Source organism: Lipotes vexillifer, unplaced genomic scaffold (genome assembly GCF_000442215.2).
Source record: "Lipotes vexillifer unplaced genomic scaffold, Lipotes_vexillifer_v1.1 scaffold1120, whole genome shotgun sequence".
Taxonomy (NCBI): Eukaryota; Metazoa; Chordata; class Mammalia; order Artiodactyla; family Lipotidae; genus Lipotes; species Lipotes vexillifer.
Window position 1 is genome coordinate 1,507,167 of NW_006797892.1, and position 13,041 is coordinate 1,520,207.

Consider the following 13,041-nt stretch of genomic DNA (forward strand, 5'->3'; position numbering starts at 1 on the left):
CCCTGAAGGTGATACCCAGACATGGCTTTGGGGGTGGGAGGAAGGGTTATCTTCTCCCCTCCCCCACCAATCCCATTCCATTTAAACAGTAAAACACTCTTGTACCAACACTAAATTTTGAAAAAAAAAAAGGAAAGGGAGAGACTGCTCATGGCCCCATTCTACAACGGCTATTTTTTCTACTTCTTGACCTTACCTTCCAGTCTTTGCCCAGATGATATCAAAACCCAGCCCAAGTGGATGGAGTGTGTCCTATTTGCCAGTGGATAAGGACATTGATCCTGGAGGCTGGCTGGGTGTGTATCCCAGCTCTGTCGCTTAGTAGCCGTGGGACTCTTGGCCAGTGACTGATCCTCTGTGAGCCTCAGTTTCCTCATCTGTAACTTGGGTAACATCACCAGCCTCTTATAATTCCCATGAAGATTAAGTGAGATGAGTGAGCAAAGCTGCAGCCTGGCACCTGGCATGCAGCCAGTGTCGATGAATGGTGGCTCTCAGTGGTGGGTAGCTCCTGGCCCCCCAGGCAGGCCTCCCCGCCATTTCCACAGGGGATTCTCCCCGCCGAATCAACGCTACCTTGTTTTCAGATCTCAGTTCAAATATCACCTCCTCATGGAAGCCCTCCTTGTTAGAGCTGCTCACTAACCTTTTCTCTTTTCTGCACAGGACTCATCTCATTTGCAATGTTGCACTCTTTGGTGTGACTATCTAATTAATACCTGTCTCCTCTTCTGGACCGTAAGCTCCAGGAGCAGAGCCTGTGTCCTTTTTGGTCCCCACTGTATCCTCAGAGCCTAGCTCTGCCCTGACCCAGAGTAGACTCCCTCCTTTGACCTCCATGAGCCCGACTGCCATGAACTCTTAATGAATCACTGAGCTCTTTCTGAGCCCAGAGAAGGATCACTGAGCACATCTGCTGTCTCTGAAAATGTTGACTCCTCCTAACCCATGTCTCGCTGCTGCTTCTGCATCCCTGGGGATACCCCTTTAGGGAAGGAATCTCCCCAAGTTTGAGGGGATGCCTGCTTTGCTGGGGTTGCTTTGGATTGCCATCAGGATCCGTTGTCTGAGCTTTTGTAGCATCTTCCCTGCCCCCGCCCCCTCCCCCCCAAGGGAGAGGTATCCCAAATGGATACAAGTTGGTGACTTGTTGCAGCTGACTGACCTCAGAAGGCATGAGGCCAGCCCTGTGCCCCCATCCTGGAATGGCCACAACCTTGGGCCCAGTTGGAGGCTGAAGGCAAGGATTTTGGAGGCTTGGGGAGAGCAGAAGGGGAAGAGAAATATTTCCCTTGCTAGTAATGTCAGCTTCTTGTCCCTTGCTGGGACTGAGTCTCAGGTAGTGAGAGACTCCTGGGTGGGCTTTATTCCCTCTCTCCAATCCTGGGAGGCTGGGGTAATTGGTGAAGACTCTGTAGATTCTGTGATGCTCCTGGCATAGACTTGCCAGGGACCGACTCTGTTTAATGATTGACAATAACAACACCAATGCAATGCATTTTACCCTGTTGGTAAATTTCAGCTGCAAGATCTAAATCTCCTGTAGTTCCTCTGGTAGCACAACACGTCCGTGTTTTAAGGCACTATTAGCTAAATTTCGCAAACTGGCCACGGATGGATCACAATAAACCAGACCTATCCAGGTTTCTGGGGACACATTCATCTCAGATCCCTTTTGGCCGGCCTTGGAGATAGTCAAGGGTCAAGGCTGTGGCTCTGGGGAGGAGGAGAACTGGGTTCCAATCTTGGCTCTTCCATTTCCCAGCTGTGTGACCTGATCCGGGTGACTTCATCTCTCTGAGCCTCATCTTGCTCATCTGTAAAATGGGAACAAGAACATTAGGAGGAGTGGGGAGTGAGGTCAGGATATTTATTCTCTTTGTTCCCACCTTATAGGGTCAATCAGGGTCAACTGCATCTCTTGATGGAAGGTCACAGCTCCTGCCCGACAGCCCTCTCCTCACAACTTTCTCTGTCTTGGGATTCTGGGAACTGCTTCCTCCTCACCCCAGGATTATCTTTCAACAAACTAAGCCCACCTTTCCCATCCTTTTGTCCTCCTTGCCCTCAAGCTCTGGCTCCCTCCCACCTCTCTAGCTCTCCTTATCAGCATCTTTCCTTGTTGGTCCTCAATTCTTGCCACAGTGAGAGACTCCCATCCTCTCAAGCAAATAACTGATTTAAACATGGATTCTCACTTGGCGATCCAAGGGTTATGTAGGGTTTTGCATCTGTCTGCATTTTTCTAGGAAGAGGATCTATAGCCTTCCTTCCTCTCCCCACATTCTTGACACATAAAAAATTTAAGAACCACTGGGTGTCTGTCACTTCTCCCAGGATCATCTGATTTTAGAGATGACTTTTGAATAGCCAAAGGAATGAATCTTTAATAGTGGAATTATTACAGGGGGTTGCACAGATCCTAGGGCTTGACACAGCCTGGAGCTTCTTCAGTTGGCCATTACAGACCGTGCTTGTCTGACATTAGCGCTTAATGCATAGTTACTGATATTATTATCCCAAAGTGGGAACACAAAGTCTCAGAGATTCATGTCGGATTATAAAAAGGCCAGATTTCCTATTCTCTAAAACTTTTTTCAGAGTGAAGGAGAAAGGAAAATATTAATAAAAAACGACATGCTAAATTAAATGGACCAGAGAGCAGATAACAAAATAAATCTCACAACCAAGGAGTCTGGCTCCCTGATGTAGGTGGGAGAATATTTAAGAGGGGGTGAAATGGATAAAGGAAAGGAAGAGGAAAGTTTCTCCCTCTTTTCTTGGAGTGACTCAGTCTTTGCCTTTGGGAATCAGAAAGCAGAGTATGCATGCCATTGTGTCTTAGCAAGGTCAGGTGGTCCAGCATCAGGGGGAGGGTTGATCTTTTGGGGGTGGAATTCTACTCCCTTTTTCCCTTTCTCTTCCCCTCTTCCTCTTTCCTCTCCCTTCTCTGTCGTCTCTGCCTTTTGTCTGTAAGTCCTGACGAGATGCTGGGTGTGGTGGTAAGCAATTTTACCAACATTATCTCACCTTGCCAGCTCTGTGACCTTGGGCCAGTGACATAACCTTGCTGAGATTTAGTTTCTTTTGTTCGTGAGGGGTTGTGAGGCTGGCATGAAATGGTACATCTGAAGCCATGGTGCAGCATCTAGGAGCAGCAGTCAATTAATAAATGTTCTTCTCCTTGTAACAAAATTAGCCAGCCCCTAATGCATCTAATTAATAAATGTGCATTTGAAAGATACTGACGCAGTGAATGAGGAACGGCGGCTCCTTCTGTTGCCTGCAGGAGGGTACTTGGACACAACCGGCTGAAGCTGCCTGTTTTTACATGAGGTGGGATCTTGATTCTTGTTTTAAGGTGTGGAGTAGGCAGGGGTAGTTTTTGAAATACAAATGTGCATTGTGTTGCCATGACAAAGATGTTGCAAGGAGATAGAAAACCACAGAACTTCAGAGCCAGAACACATGTCAAACAAAATAACTCTATTTTCCAAGCCCAAACTGAGACAGAGGGTCAGAAGGGTACAAATGATCTTATGGGGACAGCAGGACAGAGCCATATTGTCTAGATTTTGAGATGCTTTCTTTTAAACCCTTTAACAGATCTGAAAATAGAATACCTTTTGTGTGCATTTAATGTAGTTTGTTTTTTAAGTCTGGAAAAGCTATTATACCAAATGTGCATCTTACAGGCAATGGTATCTTTTTTTTTTTTTTTAATAAATCTATTTATTTATTTATTTGTTTGTTTATTTTTGGCTGCATTGGGTCTTTGTTGCTGCGTGCGGGCTTTCTCTAGTTGTGGCGAGCGGGGGCTACTCTTCATTGTGGTGCGTGGGCTTCTCATTGCGGTGGCTTCTCTTGTTGCGGAGCACAGGCTCTAGGCACATGGGCTTCAGTAGTTGTGGCACACGGGCTCAGTAGTTGTGGCTTGCGGGCTCTAGAGTGCAAGCTCAGTAGTTGTGGCGCACGGGTTCAGTTGCTCTGGGGCATGTGGGATCTTCTTGGACCAGGGATCGAACCTATGTCCCTTGCATTGGCAGGCAGATTCTTAACCACTGAGCCACCAGGGAAGCCCCAGGCAATGGTATCTTAAATGGAGCAAATATGGTTATGAAATCAAGCTGATGCTGCCAGAATCAATGATTAGTCCAAAATGGGACTTACTCTTCTGCACTATGAAGAGGTAGACCAGTTGACCACTGTGTCCTTCCAGCGCGTATGGCAGAAGATGTCGATGCCCTACCTAACCCTCAGCAGCTATCTCCATCTCCATCGTGCCTCCATCTCCTCGTGTTTCTATCCCGACGACCCTTTGGACTGACAGTGTGATCTGTCTGTGCGTCGGGGAGGTTGAAAGTGTCAGAGAGTTCACATCCTTGGAAGCACCCCTCAGCAAACAAGGCCTGGAAGTTGGTGGAAAATACCCCCGATTGCTCACCCCTTAGATGGGAAACTCTGAGGTGTGTTCTGCACTGTCTGCCTAGTGTACCCCAGTGGTACTGAGCTCCAGTTTGCACACAGGGCACCTTGCTTAGGAAAGAGGTCCAGGTAGTCATTCATTCTAGCAGTGTTTATTGAGCACCTACTGTGTACCAGGCCATGCCACCCTAGGCTCAAGGAGCTCACAGTTAGAGGGTGGTGGAGAAGCAAACAGGTACACAAGCAGGTCATTACAATGCAGTCCAACTAGTGCTGGATTGTGGGCTGGGGCTGAGAGGGCTGACACTCTCCAAAGAGTCATTTGATTTGATTTGATTATTTTTTAAAATTTATTTATTTATTTATTAAATATTTATTTATTTATTTGGCTGCCTCGGGTCTTACTTGCAGCACACGGGATCTGTCATTGCGGCGCGTGGGCTTCTCTCTAGTTGTGGTGCGTGGGCTCAGTAGTTGCAGCACGTGGGTTTAGTTGCCCTGGGGCATGTGGGATCTTAGTTCCCCAACCAGGGATCGAACCCACACACCCTGCATTGGAAGGTGGATTCTTTTTTTTTTTTTTTTTTTTGCGGTACGCGGGCCTCTCACTATTGTGGCCTCTCCCGTTGCGGAGCACAGGCTCCGGACGCGCAGGCTCAGCGGCCATGGCTCACGGGCCTAGCTGCTCTGCGGCATGTGGGATCTTCCCGGACCGGGGCACGACCCCGTGTCCCCTGCATCGGCAGGCGGACCCTCAGCCACTGCGCCACCAGGGAAGCCCAGAAGGTGGATTCTTAACCACTGGACCACCAGGGAAGTCCCTGCCCAAAGATTTTAGAAAAGGGGCAGCAGTTTTTATTAGTAATAACAGCTGCTGATGTTTGCGGAGTCTTTCCCACGTGCACTATAGTCTCTGTGCTAATTGATTTGCAAACAGTATTTTGCTAAGCTTCCCTTTAGCCCTAGGAGGTAGGTTCTACTATTCATTCTAGCTTACGGATGAGAAAGTTGAGGATCAGAGAGGTTAAGTAACTTGCATCAGCTCATACAGCTAGTAAGAGACACAGTTGGGATGTGAAGCCAGGCCTGTTGTGAGCAAACTGCAGGCCCATAACCCAAATCCTGGCCCCTGGCCTATTTTTGTAAATAAAGTTTAATTGAAACATAGACACACCCCGCATTTACATATTATCTTTGGGTGTTCTTACACTATAGTAGCCAGAATTGATTAGTTGCGATAGAGACCCTGTGACCTGCAAAACTGAAAATAGTTATCTGGCCTTTACAGAAGAAGTAATTACGTCAAGTCATTAATTACATCAAGTCATTTCATTCTCACAACAACACAATTATCACCCCCATTATACCAGGTAGGGAAACCAAGGCCCAGAGAGGCAAATTTACTTGTCCAAGGTCACACAGAAGAGCTGGGATTAGCACTCTGGCCGCAGTCTGGTCCAAAGGCTGTGCTCTAACCATTCTGCCCCATTGTCCTTCCCAGTCAAACTAGCAAGGTCAGCTCCTTAGGCTTAATTTTCACATTCTGTAGAGCCCAAGGAAGAAAAAAAGGTACTTGTTAGAACTGGCTACCAGCAGATGTCAAAATATTTTCGGTGGCACCAGAAATGTGCGTTGGGAGGGAAAATCTTGAGGACTGGAAATTTCAATATTTATCTTTGTGGTGACCACATAGTGGGAACTTTGGCAGCTCGCCCAAAATGGTCTGTCGGTGAGAGGCTGCGGGGACAAGCTGGAAAAAGCGGTTCATGATAGTACGGAGCTCATGGCGTTCCGGCAAGGATTAAACCAGGTGATACGCTTGAGGTGCCTGCTAAGATCCCCGTGGGTATTTGCTATTTTGTGTCCTCAAGAGCTGCTCCCAAGGAATGTTGTTAGTTCCTGGGCAGTATCTGGTTCACTCACTAGCTTCTCTATCAGCTCTGGGTCTTTGCATGCACTGTTCTCCCTGCCTGGATTTCCTTACCTGAGAGCTGAGACCAGTGTCTGCCCAGCTCTCCTAGGTTGCACAGCCTCAGATCAGGTGTCAGGTGTGCAGGGATGCTGCCTGACCTCTTCACCCACTGGGCTGTGTGTGCATCTCCCCGCAGTACTACAGCCCACCGTCTCCCCTAATTATAATGTTCCCCGACCTGCCTGCCTTTCCCTCTGGGTTGTTTGCTCCCGTGCAGCATGGGCTGTGCCTTATGTAGCTCTATGTAGCAGAAGATGAAGTTAGAGGGATTCTAAGTGTGAGAAGGATTTGATGGGCTGGCTCTGAGATGGGGGGCTCAAACACAAGGACCAGAGAGAGGCCTCTAGGAGCTTTGGCTAGAGAGAGCAGGCATTTGTTGGAGCTTTTTAAAATTTTTTTTTTCCGGACTGTGCTCGTGGGTTTTTCCAAGGTGTTGCCTTCTTTGGTTTCAACTCTGGGATGAGGTAAAAAGAAAACCAAGGGAAGTACCACCATGTTCTTCCTTGGGTCCTGAGGTCTATAGCTGGTCTGTCTTCTCCTCACCTTCCAGAATCTTCTTACAATTGTTTTATATAATGTCCAAGGTTTTACTTGCACTCATTGGGAGGACTAGGGAAAAGCATGTCTGCTCCATCTTCCTGGAAGTGGATGTCTCCAGTCCTGGAAGCTGTGACATATGGCCACTTCTGTCCCCTTGGCCAAAGTGTAGCCCCTTGGCTACTGCTAATGGCAAGGAAAGTGGGGAAATGCAGCCTTCATTCCGTGTGGCCACGGGTCCAGGTAAAACTTCTGACTTTTCCTTGTGCATGAAAGGATGAGGGCTGTTGGGGGCCACCGGCTGTCTCTGCCATGCGAGACAAAACAGAGGCTGCAGGCGAGGGGGAACTGTCAGCACCCTCCACACCAAGGCTGTGGTGGTCTGATGGTCACCTTGCCCAGACCTGGGCATGCAGGCTCTCTCTTTGTTCTTTCCTTTAGTCTAGCTCAGGGTTTCTCAGTCTTGGCACAGCTGCTACCTTGGGCATTCGTTCTTTGCTGTAGGGCCATCCTGTGTACTGTACGGTGTTTAGCAGCATCCTTGGTCTCTTCCCAGTGGCATCTAGTGACAACTGAAACTTTCCTCCAGACGTTGCCAGATGTCCCCAGGGACAGGGGGTGGGGCTCAAAATCATGGTTTAGCTCAAACTTCAAAAATGCCTTTTTATGGTTGTATTCACAAAATCACTGCTTTATAGATTATGTACAGGCTTTAAGAATAATTTTGACTCTTGGTTTCTTCCTTGCTCAGTGACTCAGAACTGTCCTGGTACCCTGATGTAGAACGGCATGGTGGTGCAGACAAGCTCCTGCAGCCAGACTTCCTGGGTTTAAACCCCAGCTCTGCTCTTTACTAGCTCTATACCTCTAGGGAGTTACTTATTCTCACTGAGCCTCAGCTTCCTCATCTGTAAAATGGGGAGTAATTTTAGTATCTACCATACGGGGTTGTTGTGGGGTTGAAATGAGTGAGCGTGTATAGTGCTTATAAGAGTACTCCATAAAGAAACGTTAGCCTTTATTATTGCTCTTATTACTTTACTACTGTTACTTCCACGTGGCACCAAGTGTTGTTGAAAATCCCCAAACTTGGAATAAAAAAAAAAAAATTAGTTTATTCCCGCCCCTCCCCCACCTTGGGCAAACTCCACACCTAGCATCACTGACAGAGCTTTAAAGAAACAAATCCCAGTTCCACTGTGAAACCTTGTCCCCAGCAGAATGAAAGCCGTGGAGAACATAAGAGGGATGCCTCTCTTGAAGCAGGGCTGTTAATTACCTCCTTTAAAGTGATCAAATTATATGGGGCTCCCCTGGTGGCGCAGTGGTTGAGAGTCCACCTGCCGATGCAGAGGACACGGGTTCGTGCCCCGGTCCGGGAAGATCCCACATGCCGCGGAGCGGCTGGGCCCGTGAGCCATGGCCGCTGAGCCTGCGCTCCGCAACGGGAGAGGCCACAGCAGTGAGAGGCCCGCGTACCGCAAAAAAAAAAAAAATAAAATAAAATAAAGTGATCAAATTATGGATCATCAAAGGCGAATGGATCGCGGAGGAGTGGGGGTGGTGCTCACTTCCACTTTTGGATGGCGCCACTTATTAATTCACCCATCATTATTCTGAGGGCACTTAAGGGCTGGGGAAATGATGGCCACACTTTCCTGTGCTGAAGTGGAACAAATTACGAGGGGGATAAATGAGCTAATGGGTAGAAATCATTTTGCACAGTGCCTGCACATGGAAGACACTTTGTAAATGTCGGCTTGTTCCTGCCTGGGGTAATGGTGTTGGAAACCTGCTGTGTGCTGAATGGCAGCCCCCCAAAGATATGTCCACCCAGAACCACTGAGCTGGACCTTATTTGGAAAAAGGGTCTTTGCAGGTGCAATTGAATTAAGGAATTCAAGATGAGATCATCCTGGATGATCTGGTTGGCCCCAAATCCAACTGGCGGATTTGAAAGAGGAGAAGATGCAGCAGAGAACACCATGTGATGATGCAGGAAGACACTGGAGTGATACATCTACACACTCAAGCCAAGGACCTCCAAGGATTGCAGCAGCCGCCATATGCGGAGAGATAGGCATGGAGCAGATTCCTCCTTACGGCCCTCAGAGGGGACCAGCCCTGACAGCGCCTTAATTTTGGGCTTCTGGCCTCCTGAACTGTGAGAGAATACATTTTTGTTGTATTAAGCTGCCCAGTTTCTGGTAATTTATTACAGCAGCCACAGGAAACTAATAAAATACCCAACTTGGATGGTATACTTTTTCTTTCTTTTTGTTTTTAGTTTATTTTATTCAAGTATAGTTGGTTGACAATGTCGTGTTAATTTCTGCAGTACAGGAAAGTGACTCAGTTATACATATATACAGTATACAGTATACATGTATACAGTTATACATATATATACATATATATATATATATATATATATATATATATATACATTGTTTTTCGCACTCTTTTCCGTTATGGTTTATCAAGGATATTGAATATAGCTCCCTGTGCTATTCAGTAGGACCTTGTTGTTTATCCATTCTATATGTAATAGTTTGCATCTCCTTACCCCAACTCCCAGTCCATCCTTCCCTCACTCCCCTCCGCCTTGGCAACCACAAGTCTGTTCTCTATGTATGTGAGTCTATTTCATAGATAAGTTCATTTGTGTCATTTTTTTTTTTTTTTTGGTCGCTTGTGGGATCTTAGTTCCCCAATGAGGGATCGAACCCACACCCTTGGCAATGAAAGTGCAGAGTTCTAGCCACTGGACTGCCAGGGAATTCCCTGTGTCATATTTTAGATTCCACATATAAGTGATATCATATGGTATTTGTCTTTCTCTGTCTGACTTACTTCACTTAGTATGATAATCTCTAGATCCATCCATGTTGCTGCAAATGGTATTATTTCATTCTTTTTTTATGGCTGAGTAGTATTCCATTATATATATATAATGTCTGTTGACACTTAGGTTGCTTCCATGTCTTGGCTATTGTAAATAATTCTGCTATGAAGAGTGTGTGCCATTCTTTGGGCATGAGAGATCATTCTAAGTGGTCTCCAGACTTGACATTACATAACTTCAAACCCTGTAGAGGAAAATCAATCCTCTTTCAATCTCCTCTCATTCCTCTGATTATTTGAAGCCAAAAGTCTCAGTTTGGCATCATCTGTCTTTAACTTTTACTGATCTTCCACTTAAACAAGACGGAACAGTCCTCAGGTGCAGAGCCTTCTGTGGGCCCCAGTAGCTAGATTTTCATTGTATTTACTTTTATGGCTGATTATGGTAATTATTACACTGTAATAATGATAAAAAGTCTTGTTGGAAAAGTTATTTATTGAGGTAAGAAAAGCAATTGGTTTAAAGAAAAATATTAAGTAAGTAATTACAGATATTGCTTAACATTGTGAAGAGGGTATGAACCTTCTGATGTTAGGAGATACTGTGCTAATAAGAGGTGGTGTGTGTGTGTGTGTGTGTGTGTGTGTTTGTGTGTGCACTTGAATCACACAGCTCATGAGTTTACTTTTCTAGCCATACAGGAAATCCCTGTGATACAAGTGTTTATGAACTAAGGTAAATCATTTTGAACAGCAAACAGCAGTGCAAAATTAAAATCTCTCAACAATTAAAGGGCAAAGCTGTCACCTGTTATGAAACATCCACTGGAATTAATAAAGAAGCAAGAAGGTTATTTTAGAAAGGCATCAAAACAGTATCAAAGGCCCCAAACCTAAGTGAATTTTCTCTCCTCTTTGGGTAGGCGGTAGACAGCCAGATGACCTTGACTTGACTTTGAATGGAACTTGCCTTGTGGTTGGCAACCACGTTGAATGAGGGGAGCATGTAGAGAAGAGATAGATAGCTGCCTCGAATCCATCCTTAACTGAAGAATCAGAATGAAATCAGTCATGCATAGGGTGCTTACTGAAATCTCATAATCACGGGCAGAAGTTGGGGAGGAGTCTTTTATATTACAGAGAAATGGAAATGTTAAAGCCTTTCTGAAGGGTTGTGCCCCTTTCAAAAGGATGGGGTCCTTCTACAAGATGACTAGCCTGGACTCTGAAAAAGTGTCAGTGTCATGAAAGTTAAGACAAGGCAGTGGGGCTGTTCTAGGTTAAAAAAGACTAAAGAGATATGACATCAAAGTGAAATACACAACCTTGATTGGATTCTGGATTAAACAAAGAAAAGTGATATCACTGAGATATCACTAAAAAGATATCACTGGGGTGTTGGGAAGATGTTAATATGAGCCACATATAAAGTAGCATTATTGTATGACTGTTAAATCTCTTGGGTGTGCTAATGGTGTTATTACACAATGGATTATGTTGGAGAATGTACTTGTTGTTAGGACATATATGCTGAAGTATTCAGGGATGAAATGCTATTGTTTTCAAATAGTTCAGAAAAAAAAAAACAGAGATAAGCAGATGTGGCAAAGTGTTAATGATTGGTAAATCTAGATGAACCTAGGTGTCCATTATCATATTATTTTAAATTTTCTATGGAATGACAAATTTTCAAAATAAAGAGTTGGGAAAATTTTCCCAACTGCACTAATGGTCTGGGGAGATGGGGCTAGACTTACTGCTTTGTAGTTTTCCTTGCTTCTATGGAAATGACAATTTGGCAATTTAAATGTGTCAATAGAGCTCCTTAGAGTTTCTGGTTTTAGTGAATTACTTTTTTATTTTTATTTATTTATTTATTTATTTTTTTTCTTGCGTTATGCGGGCCTCTCACTGTCGTGGCCTCTCCCATTTGCGGAGCACAGGCTCCGGACGCGCAGGCCCAGCGGCCATGGCTCACGGGCCCAGCCGCTCCGCAGCATGTGGGATCCTCCCGAAACGGGGCACGAACCCGCGTCTCCTGCATCGGCAGGCGGACTCTCAAGCACTGCGCCACCAGGGAAGCCCGTGAATTACTTTTTTAAAAGCATTTCCTTTGTGTGAACAAAGCTCTAAGGGAAAAAGATCCTCTTCTAGGCTTCAGAGGCATTAATAAACCATGGAAGCTCCCTTTGTACAGTATCACAGGTTTTCTGCTTTGTTGGATCCAGGACAGGATGATCCTGCTCTCCCTGCCCACCAGGTGTCTCATGCTTATGCTACCTCTCTCTTGTACCAGGGCAGTGATTCTGATTGTCTAAGCAGTGTTGGCAAATAAATAGCACACATACTGCTGCTCCTACTCCTGTACCCATAGAAGACATCACTAATCAATTTCAACACAAAGCTCCAGCCTGTCACCACTAATCAATCTCAGAGAAGTGGTCATGACATCCTGGACCTTTTTTTTTTTTTTCCCCCCAGAGTTTTCAAGCAAAACAAGTGTAAATCTGAGTTACTCTAAACCTGGTACAAATGGTATCCTGGTCCTTATGGTGACCCATCCCTCTCCACTTGCCTTCTCCCACCAAAATAATAAAACAGGATGTTATCTTGCCCCAAATCCTTTTTAAACATTTAATGGGACACCAGGGTGCTCTTGTCTGCTCACCAGGCTTCCACACATGGGGCTGCTACTGCTCCCGTGGTTGCTGCCACTGAGCTGATGGGTGTCGTTCCCTCTGTCAGGGGCGTCTCTTTTCTATTCTTCTGAATTTCCTCCAGCTTATCCACTGGGGCCCTTGGTGTCAACACTTAAAAAAAAAAATAACTTGGGAATTCCCTGGTAGTCCAGTGGTTAGGACTCAGTGCTTTCTCTGTGTGGCCCGGGATTCAGTCCCTGTTCAGGGAACTAAGATCCTGCATGTTGCATGGTGTGACCAAAAAACAAAACCAACTTAATTGAGGCATATTTTACATATTGCGTATTTCTTCCATTTCAAGTGTACAATTCAACAACTTTTTAGTAAATTCACAGAGTTGTGCAACTATTGCTACTGCCCTACTGAGATCCCTCACGCCCATTAACCGAGGCCTTCAGACTTGGACCAGGACTTACTCCACGGATCCCCTCCTGGTTCTCAGGTCTGTGGGTTTGGGCTGGAACCACACCACCGGCTTTCCTGGGCCTCCCGCTTGCAGACAGCAGATCATGGGGCTTCTCAGCTTCCATAATTGAGCCAATCCCTCATAGTAAATCTTTCCCT